Below are 19,033 nucleotides of genomic sequence, written 5' to 3'. Positions count from 1 at the left end.
GGGACAGCGTTTTGGACTTGGTTCTGGTAACAAGGGGAAGGGGCCAAGTCTATGCCAAAAAATGGGTGAAGTCATGCCAAAGTCATGTTTCAGTGTGCCGTTTTGATTCAAAATGGCGGCCTGCATCCAAATATCAAGGAATAGCACTGCCTCCACCTCAGGAACCCTTGTGCCAAATTTTGTGACGGTATCTTGAGAGGCTGCCAAACCCATAGAGAATAAACAACCCAACAACCAGACATTCAGACAAAGCACTTTCCAAAATATATAGTGGCTAGTCTGGTAGCCATAGGCTACCAGGAATTCTGTCCAGGTGAGGAAGTGGGTTGATGGACTGCTCCATCCCTCCTCTGCAGCCAACACAGAAATACAGCTCTCACTCCCTGCCAGCCCCTGGTAGGCCTATGAGGTGCAGACTGATAACTGTTGAGTGCTTATTTATAAAGCTGTGTTAGCGTCTCTAAACTGAATAAATGAAAGATACACTTGAGTTACAGGAGGTTTTTCTTTGTAAATAAAATACCAATTTGATCAGGTTTAAAATATGAATATTTGCACCCTACCTACAAACGCAGGGTTCTTTCCAACGCAAGTCCTACTCAGAGTTGAAATTAATAGACATGACTAACTTAAGTCCATTAGTTTCAATGGGTCTACTCTGATTATTGTAGCATAGGCATTGTGTCTCCACCTAACAAAAAATAAACTGCTCTGGTATGCCCAGTAACTTTCAGAAATGCTTCAACCTATCAAAGTCAAAGGACGCTTCATTTTTGTTTGCTACCTTTTTGTGAGTGTTGGCCTTGGACAAGGCAGAGGGAAGCAAGAAAGGAACAACACTGAAAAGAAGAGTGGAAAACAAAATTTTGCAGCGTTCATGTTTCTGTATTCCAGAACCTCAACTACAATCTGGTAGAAAGCTGCACAACAGGACTCACATCTGATTAAACATACGTAGGACTGGACTGTTAACCTTACAAACGGTCATGGATTAATGGTTAATTATAAGAAAGATCCTTTATGGGAATATTTAAAAATAGGTTAAAAAGTAATGTTTGCCAACAAAGAGATAAAAGGCCTGGTTGTAAAAATGAAATAACACTCTAAATAATACTCTGTTTAATTGCAAATCAACATGGTTTAGTGATCAGAGCTGCACCATTGTTTAGGAAACTCTGAAGAAGTACCACTGGGAAACTTGATTTAAACATTTATTTATATCAGGGTTTTTCCTTGCTGGTTTAAATAGCCTTGATTCAAAGCAATTTACCCTGTTCACAAGTTAGGGCTGCAATTTCACTTCCATTTTGCACTTGGATGCAGAAAACCTGAGTTTAAATTCCTGCTCAGCTCAGCAGCTCACCTTTGAAATTTTTCTCTTCCTCTGCCTAGCCTACCTCAAAGGGTTGCTGAGAGATGCAAAAATGTTCCTTCAAGCTTGTTGTCGAATGATAAAATACAAATGTAACAAATGGCAGTATTTATGTCTACTTCCATGTAAAAAAAATATAGGGCTACTCCTACTCACAGGTAGCTCCATTGAAAATAATGGACACGACTAACACACAGCTATTAATTTCAATGGGTCTACTGTGAGTAGGACTTAGTTGGATACATGCCGTAGACAAACTCCATAGTCTATACAGTTGCTTCAACAGCCACATAGTGTAGCTGGTGCTACTTAAATATCAAAGCCAGCTCCAGAGTTGCATGACTGAAAACTGAAGCTTAGTGTGAACAAGTAGAGGCAGGCAGAAGGCCCTTCAAGAATGGCTAGAGCAGCAATGTACAAATGTAACAATATATTTAAAATGTTCATTGTCAGAGGTAAGAGAAAAATTACATTATGCACCAGCAATACTGTGAAAGTATCTACAAAGGTTTCATCCAATTTTAGATTAAAGGTTCAGGCAACTTTGAGTGCAATCCCAATCCACAGCACTCCTGTTCCTTGCGAAGACTGCACAAGTCGGAGTTCTTCCCTCTAGCAACAGTATGCTAGCTCTCGGTAAATCAGAAATGGCTTAATGAATTTAAATCATTTTCTGGCATCCTGATTGTTGAAACTGGATGTTCCTGCCATTACAGATCAATCAAGATCTATAAAGGAAATGTTTGTTTAACCTTAATGATGCTTCTCATTTGCAATTGCATCATACGTTATGAATTGTGGGCAAAAGGAAAGGCAATGTGTAAACCAGCATGCATACAAAACTGTTCACACACACCTGGAGAGCATGGCACCTTTTAGAAAGCCTGCATGATCCACTGAAGTGATCTAGATGTTCGAATATGAGTAAAGAAACACCCATGCGGAGCAGAGAAACATGTTCAAATTCTATTCCATGCACTCTCTACTTTACAGAGCCACAGCTATATGGTATCCATGGTTTTCTATCACAACACTCATTCATAATTATTGCAGAAATATGAGTCTGACCCTGAATGAACTGGTAGCACTTCCATTGAGTCACTAGTCCTATGTAGCAGATGCCCTTTGTAGCTGCACTTCAGAGGAGAATGAAAGAGCTGGATGGAGCAGGGCCAGCCCAAGTCATTTCAACACCTGAGACGAACCACAAAATGGTGCCTCCCTCCCTACCAGGGAAGAATGGGTGAGTGAAGTTCTACATCAGGGACAAGATGCGGAATAAAGATCTACACCGGGATCTGCTGCCCCTGTGGATCCTGCTGCCCCAGGCAGTCACCTCATCTTGCCTCATGGATGATCTGGCTCTAAGGTATCATGAACATCTTGAAAGAGATAGTGAATGTAGTTGAAGACAATGCTTTGGGAAGAGTAGCCCATGACTCCAGGATTGGTTAGGTGAGCAAAATGCTCATTTTAATGCCTATAACTATTACATTATTTTTTTAATCTTTAAATGGAAGTTGGGTCAAAGTGGATCCCCTGATCTTGCCATTGTTACATTGTTTTACTCATATTAACCCTAGCCCGAAAGAAGTTTGTACTGCCATGACAACAAACCAAAACAGCTTAAGGATTGTTGTCCTACTCTACTTCTAGAAAAATGTTTGTGGAAAGAAAACTAGAGCCAGAACATTTTTTTTTGCAAGCAAGCAACATATGCACACCAAAGTCTGGTTTATAAATCTGTAGCATCAAATGATTGTTTGCTCCTCTGAAGGAGCCTAAGACATTAATCACCACAGCTACAATATTCATTAACATCTGACACTAAGTCATGAGCAATAAAGATAATTAAGCATTGGTTTAGAGAATTACCAAGTGATTAAATGTATGTGCAAGCCACCTCTTAGGAGTACTGCACACATTGCATATTTTAAGTGCACACCTAAGAACTTCTAAGGATAAAAACAAGGTTTGTGAGTACATAAAGTACCCAAAGGTACTGATTGAATGTATCCACTCTTAAGTGTGTACTCAGGTGCAGGTCGTTTTGCATAATGTGTGAAATGGCTCTCATTAGAATTTTTAACAAATTTAGAAGTCTTAATAAATATAGTTCTGAGTTTATCCTCTGAAACTTTATAGAACTGGGTTCTATAAAGGATGGGAGAAATAGTTGTAGGAACGTGAAAATCCTCCGTTAGCTTTAAAGGATGCTTTCAAATCAGAGCTGAATCTGGCAATCCATGCAGGCTAGGAATCTATCTCCTGCTTGTCACATCTATATTAAATTATCCACTTTCTTTCCATTTTACAAGGAAAGATGTCAGTAGAACATTACTTATCTGTCAGGCTACAGGCCTTGGATGCTGAACAAAGTGCCAGAATCATGGCACTACAAGACTGCAAATCTACCACAAAGGTATCAAGAGCAGGGGGTTATGCAAAAGTTGTACCTAGGATGATTCTTGGAAGACAGTTTGCCAGCTGACTGTTCTGACTGGGGTTGTGTGTGTGTTTTTTTTACCTGAGGTTATATTTAAATCTTACACAGCACCTCTGACCTGGAACAGTGCCTGGGCTCTATTGATATCAGGCTGAAAAACCTGCTGAAAAACATTTTTGTTTTGATGAACCTACCCAAATATCTAGAATGCTGATGTTTTTTAGTTTATTGGGTTTTTTAATTTTTTAATTAAAAAATATTTGTTTTAATTGCTGTTACGGATAATTTTATTGCCCCCCCTTCTGTAAACAATTCTGAGGTCCTCCCCCAATCAAGCGGGATATAAATTTTAATGGCATAAATAAATAATAAAGTCCCAGTGTTTAGGATCTCAGTACTCATACCTGCTGGGCTAAGCTGCCCGTAATTGCTGTGGGACTGCTCCATTCTTCAATGCACACCTCACACATTATAGAAGGCAAACAGTTTTCTCAGATATAGCTCTTCTGTGAGAGGACAGCTGTACTCATTTCGACCCATGTGGTTGCTGATGTTGCGCACACACTATACCCTTTACAGCACATTCAAGGCACATCTCCCCCCTCAAAGAATTCTGGGAACTGTAGCTTGTTAAGGGGTTGCTGGGAAATGTAACTCTTTGAAGGGTAAACTACAGTGGTCAGAAACTTTTAAGGGAAAGAGTATGCCTTGAATGTACTTTAAAGATATAGTGTGTACGCAGCAGCCTAAGTGCGTGCATTCCACTACTGAGGGAGCAAAAGCCTCCAAGCTACTGTAGCTGAGGTGAAAACTGCTGCCAAGGACAGACACATAGGAGTGTTTTTGCACTTGAGTTATAAAAACCAGGAAGGGGTTCATTCTGGAAAAACAATGCTCACAAAATGGTATGGGCAGATGGAAGGAGTAACTGGGGTACTGGTTAATATACGAAAGGTACCTGCAACAATTGCACAGCCAACTTCAAAATCCTAGTTGCAATAGAGATGGTAGCAGTGAATAGGGAGTGTGAATGCTAACAGTCACATTGCAATGTGATCTGAATGATGGCTAAAACATGGCACCCTGGTAACAGAGGCCCTACCACAAAAGAAGAAAGATTTCTGGCTCTCCCTGCAACAGTAAATAAACCATCTAATCTCTATTATGTAAAAACATGTCCTTGGTGGGGACAGCACCTATTCAATTGCCAGAAACAAGCAGTGTCGTTGCCAGCCTCAAAAAATGCTGACTGTGCAGAATGTGTCGCTTTCTTGTCCCTCCAAGTTATCCCCCTTCCTTTTCAAGAGTCCTGTCAGCATTTTGTGCTTTGCGTAGCACTTGATTACACACACGCTTGCAGAACTTGTTTGATCTTGTTTCCTTACCTGAGTCATGGTAGACTCATGAGATCTCTTTTCCTGCTTGTGACAAGGGCTTCCAACATTCCCTTTCTTTTCTTTCCAGGAGCCTCTCAATGTCTTAAATGCTGGCCACAGAAAAGCTGCCGTTTGGTTCTTTCCACTTTCTCATCCAACACATATAGCCTTCTTGCTGGGTGCTTTAGGGTTCATCAAAGCTCCTGGAGCCTCAAGCCATGCTAAACAAACTCGCCCCCTCCAAATATTTGCCATTGTTCCTTCATTCTTCATCTTTAAAGAGACCCATCACACTTTTTACTTTCCTGGTGCCTTCAGGGGATTCACTCAGGAATCTGTTTTTATTCTTTCCCCACTTAAAAAAAACACAGCCACACTCTTTCTTACATTTTTCTGAGATTTTATTAAGAGTTTATATTACATTGTGCATGCATAAATTGTTTTTATTGGTATTGTTGCTGCTGCTTTCTTATTTTAAGCTAAAACATGTAAGAACTGGCCTGGGTCACAGCGCCCACAGGTTTCTCTGCATTATGGACATTTTTACATCCGAAAAATGATGGTAGGCAGGCAGCCCAGTTCACGTGAAAGCCATACACAGAAAACAGATTTTTGTGCATGTTTTCCTTACTTGATTGGGTGGTTCTTTCATAGTCAGACAGACATACAGACAGACAGACAGACAGACAGACAGACGATAGATAGATGATAGATGATAGATGATATAGATAGATGGTAGACAGATAGATGCAAGGTATTGGGTAGGACCTACCTATTTGCACTGTACAGAGCAGATGGTGATGTACTTTCCAGTCCATCTTGCACCAATGGGGGTACTCAAGGGTACAGAGTAACGGCAGCTTTTTATCTAAAAGAAAAGCACTGGTTTAAAGTGTGGCACTTAGTGTAACAACTTCATAGCACTGGCAACACATAGGAAGAAAAGGCAACCTGTGGAAAACCTGAATTGCCATTTGTGCTGATTGAGCGCTAAAGAGAAGTTTTCCTTGGGGATGAGCTGGTGAAGCAAAAGGACAAGTGTATAAACTCTTCATCCGATATGCCAGCTGCAACCTTACTTGGAATTACTGATGGTCTGCTAACATTGGATATAGGTCTACCTCTAAAAACAATCCAGAAGTTGCATCTGGTCCAGAATATTTCTGCAAGATTATCAACTGGGACTGAGACTATATTATGCCTATGCTTTGTCAGCTACATTCACTCCCAGTCTGTTTCCTGGCTTAATTTACAGTGCTGGGTTAATATTTAAAGCCCTAACTGGCTTGGGACCAGGTTACCCAGAGGACTTCCTTCTCACAAATGGCCTTATGCTGCTCTAGCCATTAGGGAGGGGGTCTTTTGGTAGCGTCTCCCCAGTAATTGCACAGCCTTCCCAGCAGCACCTTGTTGGTCATTTTGGCACCAGGATCAAATTTTTCTGTTTGCCCAGGCCTTTTATATAATTTACAAAGTCTGGGCCTCCTATCTTATAAGTCTGTGTTTTAATTTCAGGGGTGCAGTGATTTATGATTTTGTGTCCGTTGCATCTATGTATTTTGTGGTTTATTTTTTTTATTTATGGATTGCTTCCTAGGAAGCATTTTTAATAGATTTAACAACACAGTAAAGCATTTCTAAACCAAATGCACATGGAAGGATAATTTTTGAAATTGCATATATAAAAATATACAAAGCCAACGGGAATAAAAACACTCCACTTAGAAGGCTTGTTGAAAGAAGAAAGTTTTCAGCAGGCACTAAAAGACAATACAGATGGTGCCTGCCTGATATGAAATGGAAGGGAGTTCCAAGGGGCAGGTGCTGTCACACTATAGGCTTGATCAGATGGAAGAGACCTCGTAATGATATGGTATCTGCAAGTTGGCCTCTCCTGCAGAGTGCAGTGATCAGTTGGGCATATAAGAGATTAGACAATATTTTGGGTTTAATTTGTAACAGCTTTATGCTACAGAGCAGCAAACCAATGTAGAATACAGTAAATATATTTGCAGACTGCCATTCTTTGGCACAATTGTCTTTGTACACACTAAGGCTGAGATCATAACCCCACTTACCTGGGAGTAAGACACACTGAATTCAATAGGCACACACAGGAATTTACTACTAGAAAACATCTTCCCCTGGCAATTAAAAGCTTCACACCCAGTGAATACCGTATTTTTTGCTCTATAAGACTCACTTTTTCTCTCCTAAAAAGTAAGGGGAAATGTGTGTGCGTCTTATGGAGCGAATGCAGGCTGCGCAGCTATCCCAGAAGTCAGGAACAGCAAAAGGGATCGCTACTTTTGCTGCGCAGTGATCCCTCTTGCTGTTCTGGCTTCTGGGATTCAGAATATTTTTTTTCTTATTTTCCTTCCCCAAAAACTAGGTGCGTCTTAAGGTCTGGTGCGTCTTATAGAGCGAAAAATACGGTAGTTTGGGAGTATCTGATGTACAAACTTTGATCTAAGTGGATTTGGGCCTGACTGGTCCTTTTGATAAAAGGCCATATAAGCAATTAAGAATATTTTGTTAAAATAGAAGCTTTAAATAAAATCTCCAATCACTTCAGTTTTTCCTTATAGATGATATTTCTAAGAATAAGAAGGAAAACACAATTCAATTGCAGCCCCACAGTATTCAGCCCAGAGCCCACTCAGCCATTAGCCTCTGGTTCAGAAAAGGACAACCAGAATGATCACTGGGATGGAGAGATTCCCCTGTTGGGAAAACTGCAGCATTTGGGACTTTCTAGTTTAGAGAAAAGGCAAGTAAAGAAGTGGCATGATAAAAGTTTATAAAAATATGCACGGCATGAAGAAAGTGGATAGAGAAAGTATTTCCCCCCCTATCTCTTGTAAACACTAAAACTCGTGGACATCCAATGAAGCTGAATGTTGGACAATAAAAGAAAGTAATTGTCATGCAGCACATACTTAAGATATGAAACTCCTTCCCACAAAGAGGCAGTGATGGCCACCAACACAGATGGCTTTAAGAAAGGACTGGACAAATTCAGGGATGATAAGGCTATCAGTGGCTACTAGCCACAACCGTTATGATCTGCCTCCATGAGCCGAGTCAGCAACACTTCTGAATATCAGTTGCTGCAAACCTCAGGTGGGGAGAGGGTTCTTGAGCTTGAGGGTTTCCAAAAGACACCTGAATGGCCACAGTAAGAACAGGATCCTGGACTAGATGAGCCACTGGCTAACCCAGCAGTGTCCTCTTATGTTTTTAACAGCTGCATTGCGCACAAGTAGTGGGGTGAGACAAGAAGTAGGGAAACAGCTTCATATTCACATTGGGAAGCTTTAGGGGAATGCATACCCCCATCAACACCATTTGTGTTGATAAATTAATGGGAGCTCAGATTCTACTTTTCCTGCTCATCGTGAATAACCAACATCAACAATAACCAGCAACCTTGCCATTTGCAAAGAAAAGCAGGGAAGTTAGTATTTGCGCACCAGTTTGGAGATACGGAATTTGAAGGAAAACACATTCATTTGAACAGCATGAATGTTTGCCTAGGCAGTAAAAATATACTCCACATAACCCCTCTCCAAGATGGTAAAGTGACAAATATGCAAAAGAAACACACATTAAATCTGCTGTGATTTGGCTGGAAGAAAACCTGGCAGCCTCTCCCTCTCTTGTAGATACAAAGGAGATTTTTAAAAAAGTTTCACTACATCAGAAGGCAAATACACTTGAGATTTTTATATTTTAAAAAAGGTTTTGCTCATTTAAAGACACACACAGCACATTAGCAGCTTCTGACTATGAATAAATTTAAACTGCCAGTCCATTATTTTAACAATCCCCTAACCAGCTGTTGAGAATAAGATTCCTGTCCATTCTTATTCTCCCCACCAAATAGCTTACTGAGGTATGAAGTTTGAACATGAGGTTGAACTCTCACATCAACCCTAAACTCACTCTCACCTTTAGCCCAACAGGAGTCTGCAAAAATTGAAATAATAGCATATCAGGAAGATTTTGGGCATCACATGGCAGGACAGAGTCTCAAACAAACATGTGCCCTTCCAAGACCACATTTCCAGCATGTTCACACTTCTGTCTCAGCGATGTTTATACTGGTTTGGTCATGTGCACAGAATGGAAAATTGGTAGGTGAAGATGTACCTTTTTGCCCAAGCCTTTGGAGGGGGCTAAGAACTATAATGAGTCACTCAGTTTGAAGTTGTTTGCCATCTGCTGAACTTGCGTATCTTAAGGATGCTTTATAGAGTGTGTGATATATGTTTATGTATATATATATATATTTATTGTATTCAGGCCCAGGACCAGTTGGTGCAGGGTGCAGTGTAATGCGTTACCATACAGAAGCTACATATAGATTCTGGCAGCTCCTAACTGTAGCCTCGCAAGTCTCTCCATGCACAAGGCTTGAAATTTCAGTCCTTGCAATAAATTGTTCTGCTTTCCATGACAATTTCTGCAGTCGGAGTGACCTAAATAATTTCTTTAACTTGCATAATTTGGTGCAATTTGGGCTTCCCCCCCCCAACTTTCATGCATAATGCAAATGGTCCCAAATATTTATTGCATTTCACAGCTTGAAAGCAGATTCACAATTCTAAAATATAATTAAGATAAAGGATCCAATACCTGAACATCCCTGGTCATCAAATGCCCACCCCAAGATAAACAAGTAAGATAAAATCTTCTGGTGCTTATAAAAGCTGCTCAGGATTTAGTAAGCCTTCAAGAGAAACACGACGGTAGAACATCTCCCTTCTTCACCTCTGAGTATGAAGCACAGATAGTATTGTCAAGAGGGTGATTCTAGTCGATCTTAAAATATCTGAATTGGACCCAAGGGAGCTGAGCTGTCTTTCAGGTATGAAGAGCCATAGCATTAGCAGTTACAACTGGAAAGCTATTGGCAGCCAGCACTGGTATAATGCGCTCCTAGCAATCCAGTCCCATAAGGAGACAGGTGGACACATTCTGCACTGGCTGCTGTCTCCAAACAGCCATTAAGGATAGCAATGTACAGAGCGTGTCTCAGCAGTCACAGCCTCAAGGTCATGGAAAGCATGAATGGCAGCTGCTGGTTCCAAATCGGGGGGGGGGGGGAGTTGATGTTTTGTCACCAGTTGGTGAACATTTCCTCAGTGTGAAATTGCCACTATTGAAACAAATCCAAGAGCACCACAAGGCTGAGAAACCATGGGAGACTAAACGATATCAAGAGAGAGAGGGAGAGAGAGATGGAATGTTCTACTACAGGTTGATAGAACCAGCAGATCTTAATTATTTTTATCAGCATCCTTTGTCATTTTCTGCATCTGTTTCTCAGTAAAGGACAAACACATGTTGGCTCTTCCTTTATTTTCTTTCAAAAATATGTTGAAATAGCATCCAGAGAAGAAATGGCATTTCAATTTTTTAATCAGGGGAAGGGCAACAGCTAATTGGAAGAGCATATGTGAGAGATTTCTGGTCCAATCCTAGCACCTCCAGATAGGGATGGACAAATCTGTCAATTTCATTTTCTCATTTTCCAACCCATAACAATTTGCATTTTAAAAAATCCTGATCAGTGCAAATTTCTATTGACGCGTACTTTTGAATACAGTTTTAACTAATACAGTGGTACCTCAGGTTACAGGTGCTTCAGGTTACAGACTCCGCTAACCCAGAAATAGTACCTCTGGTTAAGAATTTTGCTTCAGGGTGAGAACAGAAATTGTGCGGTGGCAGCGGGAGGCCCCATTAGCTAAAGTGGTACCTCAGTTTAAGAACAGTTTCAGGTTAAGAACAGACCTCCAGAACGAATTAAGTTCTTAACCTGAGGTACCACTGTATATACATATTTTGCAAGGAATCTTTCTTAATATAATGCATTTTTATGTTATTTCCACCGATTTATTTTGAACACTTTCCCCTAATGTAACAATTTTGGTGCATATTGTTTGGGTGGAGAATCACATCACAAAATTCGGAGAAGTGGAAATTTTGAAAGATAGCTGTTACTTTGGTTTTCATATTGGTTCAAGAAGTGCAAAATAGACAGGTTTCCATTAAAATACACTCCAAATTGAATTTCTTCCCCAAGCTGCTGTCATGGACTGGCTGGATGCAGAGGAGTGGTGGGAAAACCATCTGGGAAACCCCTAGAGGAATATGGCACAGAGCCCAGGGATTGGTGGTGGGACAACAATGAGAAGTCAGACAAAGAAGAGGGAGCAGACTGGGAAGAGGAGGTGTCGGAAGCTGAAGGAGCAGCAGGGTTTAGTGAGCAGGAAGAGGCTGGGGAAGAGAGCAGTCAAGGATCAGAGGCAGAAGAGGAGGCTGGAGATGATGGGGGCCAAGAGGATGCAATAATGCAGGCTGCTGAAGGATCTGGGGGGGGTGTCCTCCCCCCCTGCTGTGAACAACTTCTCTCCCCCCTGGTCTCTCAGAACATGCACAGAAAGGAACAAGGTGGACCAATGAGATACAAGGTGATGGAGCCTTGGGCTGCTGGGAAAGGAACTGGGGAGGACACCCCCCCAGATCCTAAAGAGTTCACGAACAGTAGGTGTTTTACTGGCCTACTCCTGACTCTGGCTCAGCTGTCAGGCAGTGTCAGTAATACTGACCTAGATGAGCTCCTGGCCTTAATTAGCATACAACTTCTTCCGAGAGATTCTCCACATCAGGAACATGGAAACTCCGCAATTTGATGAGCCATCTGTGTGGGGAACCATCCTAAACTTAAACAGGGGGAGGTACTCATCACAGGAACAACGGTGATGTCATCCCCATGGCATTTCTGCATTTCATACAGCACTGAACACAATACCAATCTAAATGTAACTGTACCCGTAGTGCCTTCTCTATTTCCACAAAAATGAAGCATGGCTTTCGAACATGAAACACAGGAGTATTTTCATGCCTGAAGGAGTGGGTGGAAACCCTTTGGCAGTGCTGGGATCTTTTACTTTGGAGAGTATTTTCAAGCCATATTGTGCTTACAGAGACTTTTTGATATCGCTCCAACAGAGGAGGGGGCTGCATATGCAATTCTTTAAATCCTTCCAAGGGGAAAAAGTTTTAAAATAAGAATTAAAGACAAAGAAGTTGCAGATCATACAGCTATGGCCAGAGGGGTATGTGCATGTATGGGGAGTGGGGAGCAGCAACCCCATCTGGCCACTTAACAGCATTTCCCACTAAACCTTGCAGAAGAAAAGCAGGCCCTGTGCGGTCACAATGAATTTACCAACTAAAAATGTCCTCAACAGGCAGGCAAAGAAAGAAAGAAAGGATTGCCCCCTCTCCTGGTGGTGCTTAGTGCTGCAGGCAGCTCTCTCAAGCATGCCTGAACTCAGCACGGTTGCTCTCACTTCATATTGGCTGACGTAAAGCAATCCTGCTTAACCCTGGGTCCCTGCTTTGTGCTCCTGAAAACCAGCTGGTCTTCAGGTGCTTTGGAAGCTTCACAAAACAACTTTGGCCAATTCCCAACCTTTTGGTCAAGACCTGCCCTTAGCTTCATGACATCAAGTGTAGGGTGGGTGGCCATGCTTTGCCCAAAGTGGCCTCTATAAGTGAATTATCACGTTACATTGGTCATGGGACGCGGGAGGTGCTGTGGGTAAAACCTCAGTGCCTAGGACTTGCCGATCGTATGGTTGGCGGCGGGGTGAGCACCCGTCGTTCGGTCCCAGCTCCTGCCCACCTAGCAGTTCGAAAGCACCCCTAAGTGCAAGTAGATAAATAGGTACCGCTTTATAGCAGGAAGGTAAACGGCGTTTCCGTGTGCTGCGCTGGTGCTGGCTCGCCAGCTGCAGCTTTATCACGCTGGCCACATGACCCGGAAGTGTCTTCGGACGGCGCCGGCTCACGGCCTCTAGAGCGAGATGAGCACACAACCCTAGAGTCGGACACGACTGGCCCGTACGGGCAGGGGTACCTTTACCTTTACATAGGTCACATTACATTGGTCATGGGTCATTTGCCATATAACCTTTTCCCTCCATTTTCTAATAATTATTACCATACATTTGACACTTGCCTATGAAACATTACCTATTTTTGTATATTGCCATAAATGTGGGGTGGGTTGGGGTGGTGTGATTCACAGTTTTAGAGAAAGCACTTATCTACAAGGCTACAGATAAATTTTTGAGGCTGAAAAACTATTACCTGTGTCGCAGCTTTTAAAACACAGTTAAAAGGAAAGCATTTAAACTACTAGTGACATACTTCTTGATTATTTTTGTAGGGAAGATCAAGGTACCTAACAAATAGGTAAAGGTAAAGGGACCCCTGACCATTAGGTCCAGTCGTGACCGACTCTGGGGTTGTGGCACTCATCTGGCTTTACTGGCCGTGGGAGCCGGCGTACAGCTTCCGGGTCATGGGGCCAGCAGGACTAAGTTGCTTCTGGTGAACCAGAACAGCACACGGAAACACCGTTTACCTTCCCACCGGAGCGGTACCTATTTATCTACTTGCAGTTCAACGTGCTTTCAAACTGCTAAGTGGGCAGGAGCAGGGACTGAGCAATGGGAGCTCACCCCGTCGCGGGAATTCAAACCACCGACCTTCAGATCAGCAAATCCTAGGCTCTGTGGTTTAACCCACAGCGCTACCCACATCCCTACCTAACAAATAGTTTAATGCTAACTGGAGTTAAATAATATTAGCTAAAACATGAAACATTATGTAAAGAAGATTACAAAAGTTACATTGGTCACTACAGAATCACCCTGTTGTCAAAGGAATTAATTTAAACATATCCATAGCAGCTACATAAGTTTCTTGAGAAAAGTGAAAATACATGGCTGAAAGTAAAATGTACTTTTGGAAAGAAGAGGTATAAGCTATGATGGTATTCTAAACTGTTTCCTGTATTGCTGCTGTGGCATGCAGAATGTGAAGTTGTTCTCTCTAAAGCTAGCAATGGCCATAGTCTAATAAAGTACCTCCAGGAGTGCTTTCTTCTCATTTGAATCCTCCTGTCGTTTGCAAAAAGGTCCCTGTGAGACCCATCTTATTGTATTTTTCTCAGTACTTGTACCTCAGCTAGAGAAATCCTTCCCTCAAAAAAGGTTCATCTAAGCCTTACCTTTTCACATACTTAAGTGAAAACTATTTTGCTTAGGTGGGCACATGTACGCAAGGGTAAGGGTAGGCCAGCAGATTTTTATAGCAATGTTTTTGCTGAATTTCTTTGTAGATGGATCTACCTCTTGGTGGAATTTGAGTCTTAAAGCAAAGCTACTTCCTTAATATATTCTAGTGTTTTTGTTTTGGATTTCAGGCAAAAATGCCATTTGTGTTTGGCTCCAAAGGATGATCCTTCTATACCTTTGGTGGGGGGGATTGTTCTTTCACCTCTGAATGGGTTGTGGTCTCTACAAGCAAACAGTTCTTGGGTTTGGATACCATGCAATATAATCACTGAGGGAAACAGACTGAAAGTTAGGTGTGTTTAAATTACACTGAAATCAAGACCTTGAAATATGTGGCGACATCCCACATATGCGTAGTCAGATCAAAGTCCTTCTGTGTTCACTGGGATGCTTCCAAGTGTGTGTAAGACTGCAGCTTTAGTTCCACTGATGTTGTTGGGACTTAAGCATGTTATGTACATCTACTCTGAAGTAAGTCCTACTGAATTCAGTGTGGCTTATTCCCATGTAAGCATGCATTAAGACTGTAGTCAAGGTGGGGCAGATGAATACAAGAATTGAATTTAAGGGTGTGGGAGGAAAATGGGGTGGCTAGATGCAAAAATAGGTCAGGTATTAACTATAATGGTTGTGTAGAATAGGGAACCTATGGAATGTGTAGTAGGAGCGCCAACTCCCTGGGGCCATGAATGCCCTAGCCCCACATTTTAAATGGGGGCCAGGACACCCACAAAGTGCAGAAGCGTGAGTGCACTACCTGCACAAATGATGTCAGCATGCCCCTGAGCATGCACACACATTCTGTTGATGGCATGCGGCCCCAGGTAGTTGCAGTCGCGGGCGCAAGCCAGCGCTGCTGCGGTGTAGCTTGTTGTACAAGCTGCACCTGATGAAACGATCTCTTCTATCCTTTTTTGTTATTGGCCATCTGAGTGAGGTAATGATGGGATATGCAACACAATCCTATGTAAGTGTACTTGGAAGAAAACTCTACTGACTTCATTGGGTTTTACTCCTCAGTAAGTGTACACACATCTGGAGTCTATACTCAGTTTCCTGGGCAAGTTACTCATAGAATAGAGTCTCATAGAATAGAATAATAGAATTGAAGAGTTGGAAGGAACCCTGAGGGCCACCTAGTTCAACTCCCTGCAATGCAGGAATTTCAACTAAAGCATCCATGACAGATGGCCATCCAATCTCTGCTTTAAAACCTTCAAGGAAGGAGAGTCCACTACCTTCTGAGGGAGTCCGTTCCACTGTCAAACAGCTCTTACTGTCAGAAAGTTCTTCCTGATGTTTAATCAGAATCCCCTTTCTTGTAACTTGAAGCAATTGGTTCAGGTCCTACTCTCAGTAGCAGGAGAAGACAAGCTTGCTCCCTCTTCCATGTGACAGCTCTTAAGACATTTGAAGATGGCTATCATATCTCCTCACACTCTCCTCTTTTCCTGACTAAACATATCAAACACCTTCAACCATTCCTCATAAGGCTTCGTTTCCAGACCTCTGGTTGTCTTGGGTGCCCTCTTTTGCACACATTCCATCTTGTCAATATCCTTTTTAAATTGTAGTGCCCAGAACTGGGCACAGTATTCCTGGTGTGGTCTGACCAAGGTATGGTACTTCCCTTGATCTGGTCACTATGTTTCTGTTGATGCAGCCTACAATTGCCTTCTGGGAAATTGTTTTATGAACGGTTTTGTTGTAAGAGCAAATGCCATTAACTTCACCTGACGTTACCCCTGGCTCTGCCTAGTTAGCTGCCATGCACTCCACCTTTCCTGGCCAAATGAGCACCATCCACCACCACCAAGAATCAATAGCTTTTGCAACACACACAGCAGCAGCTGGCTGCCACGAGGACTACTGAGCTAAGGTCAGAAATGCTGTTTTCATGAATATATGACTATGTCACACTTCTAGCCTTGTAAAAAAAAAAAAAAGTCGAGATTAAAGCTAGTCATTGGATGAAGCTATACTGGCTGCTGATTTACACCAGCTGAGGATTTCTAATTTTATTTCTGCTTGACACTTCAAAATTAGATTCTTTCTTTAAAAAAAAAGAAAAGAAAAAGAAAGGCATGCTGCGTCAATGTGTAGGCTGCAAGTGGAACAAGAGGGTTTGCTTCCCTACAGGCTGAAAATGGAAACTATCATTAGTAATAATGTTCTGATTTCTAAGATTCTCTGAAGAAAAAACTTGCATTCGGGAAAGGAAATCAGGCTGAGGTTTATCCTAGTTGCACACTACTGACATAACACTGTTCCTTTTCTCCCCCTTCACATTTCTCTACATCAGAAACACATCTTCCCAAATATTCCATACATGGAATTTTTCTGTTGGCTGCTTTGTCATATGACTTGCATGGAGATGTGGTCTCTCAATAGATACTGAGTGACAGGAAGGGGGAACAGGGCTTTTTCTGTTGGCTCTGCCTTATCACTTCATGTTCAACGGAAGTGTGAAAGGAGTTGCCCACAAATAAGCTCCTCCACACATTCAGGATTTCTAGTTATATAATTAGGGCACTACAATCTACCGTTATACGTGCATAAAAGGCCCTTTCATACTTTTGCTGGTGGTACATTTCTACTCCCCCTCCCTCCACACATTCAGCATATGAATGGAAGGAACATGGGAAAAGGGCTTAGGCTAAACAAAAATGGACTCAGTCCTTACCTTGCTGGCTGTAAGAGGTCATCAGCCATGGCCATCCACAGAGTACAGTTACAAGCTTTTTCATGCAGGACAGTTGACGCTGTACTCCGCAGGAAGTATGTCGGACATGGAACTATTATCTCTCTTTAGAGACTTGATCATCATGTTAGATGATCTCTTTGTACCACTCAGTTTACATTGTGGTTCAGCCAAGTGTAAAATCTTCTTGTTATAGCTGCTACGTAGGTCCAGTCTGACCAATAAGCTACCCTGCCTATGACAGCATTTCAAAGGGATCACAGAACTGCAGCAAGGTGGAAATATTTCCATCCCTCAGCATGGCCTTCTTGCATATACTTTAGCTGCTGAGTAGCAATGCAAAGAGGAAGGTGCTATGTACTATGGTACATGAGAATATCTACACCATACAGCGGTACCTCGGGTTACATACGCTTCAGGTTACAGACTCCACTAACCCAGAAATAGTACCTTGGGTTAAGAAACTTTGCTTTGTGTTCCGGCGGAGTGGCGGCAGCAGGAGGCCCCATTAGCTAAAGTGGTGCTTCAGGCTAAGAACAGTTTCAGGTTAAGTACGGACCTCCGGAACAAATTAAGTACTTAACCCGAGGTACCACTGTATATACTGATACAAATTATTCAATCACATAATGCTGGGAGTTGTAGCATACTCTCCAACATTTCCTCAATGAAAATAGGGCTGTCCTATTCCATAACAACAACAACATTTTTTATTATTTATACCCAGCCCACCTGACTCAGTTGCCCCACCCACTTTGGGTGGCTTTCAACATATATAAAAACATAATATAACATTTTAAAAACTTCCCTATACAGGGCTGCCTTCAAATGTCTTCTAAAGGTTGTACTTACCTCCTTGACTCAGGGGTTGCATAACTCCACACCTGGCAACATTTCTCCAGTGAAAATAGGGACGTCCTAAGGAAAAGTGGGACATTCTGGGGTCAAATCAGAAACTGGGGCAGGTTCTGTAAATCCAGGACTGTCCTGGAAAATAGGGGCACTTGGAGAGCCTGTTGTAGTTTATCAGAGATTTCTAGGCCCCATCACAGAACTACAGTTCCTAGGCTTCCCTGGGGGCAAGAGAACAACCATTATCCTAGTTTAATGGCTCATCCACCCTTACCTTTTGCCCCACACATACTAGGCATAGGTCTGTACATTCCTGGCCCATGTTTGAGCACTCCCCCCTTCTTTTGCTCCACTGCTTTCTTCAAGAAAAACCCACTCTTTAGCGCTGAATTGGAACAAATAGCAATTCAGGTTTTCTGCGGAATTGTTCTCAGCAGTAAAGAGAGGGTTTTTTTCAGAGAAAGTGTTGGGGCAAAAATAAAAAAGAAGTGCTCAGACAGAGAGCTTTAAAGTGTGAACCTGTGCCTAGAAAAGCAGCACAAAAGGAAGTGTGGATGAGCCCTAAGTATGGAGATATGCCCTGTACAAAGACCTGTCATTTCAGTGCTGAAGTTGTGCCCTGAAAACACATTACATAAATGTAGGAAAGACTCATTCCACATGGCATTAAAATTAAGCTGTTTCTTGAACAGAACAGAGCAGCTGGTAAGCAGTGCAACAACAACACTGCGCAGCCGTTTAGGGCACATGGGGACAGGTAGGAAGGAGAACCAAAGCTAATTGAAATTTCAGGGAAAAACAGAGAAGCAGGAAGTTATATGCTTCTGGGGACGCCTCTCAAAATGTCCTTGTGATCTGATCAGCTTATTTACCCTGTGTTGCTGAAAACGAGTAAATAAAAGCCTACCACATATACAAAAAGGCAATTAAAATCTGCATTCATTTCAGCATTTTATTCTAAGAAGCAGGATTTTAGATCCAGTTCTAAGAAAAAATCTGACAAGAGAGAGTTAAGGTGTATGTACGCATTCAGAAATCTGAATACTGATTCAGATAAATAGGAGGCTTTATAACTCTTTTCACATAAAATCCAAAATGTGGTTTTTAATCTGCATGGTTTTTGGTCTG

The 19,033-nt window shown here is 42.1% G+C and overlaps 2 long non-coding RNA genes across 2 annotated transcripts in view; one reads left to right on the top strand and one right to left on the bottom strand.

Moving 5' to 3' along the window:
• The window catches only part of LOC310698878, a 142,162-nt gene that overhangs the window by 40,046 nt on the left and 83,083 nt on the right, over nucleotides 1-19,033 (bottom strand). The window contains exon 2 of the long non-coding RNA XR_014521764.1: nucleotides 5,967-6,062. This is a non-coding gene — a long non-coding RNA (uncharacterized lncRNA). The remainder of the gene's footprint in view (nucleotides 1-5,966; nucleotides 6,063-19,033) is intronic.
• LOC310698902 overlaps nucleotides 1-19,033 on the top strand; it is a 40,252-nt gene that overhangs the window by 10,557 nt on the left and 10,662 nt on the right. The window lies entirely within an intron of this gene.

Source organism: Podarcis liolepis (assembly GCF_965112155.1).
Source record: "Podarcis liolepis genome assembly, chromosome: Z".
NCBI lineage: Eukaryota > Metazoa > Chordata > Lepidosauria > Squamata > Lacertidae > Podarcis > Podarcis liolepis.
Note: the sequence above shows the minus strand (reverse complement) of the source record. Positions and strands in the feature narration are given on the sequence as shown.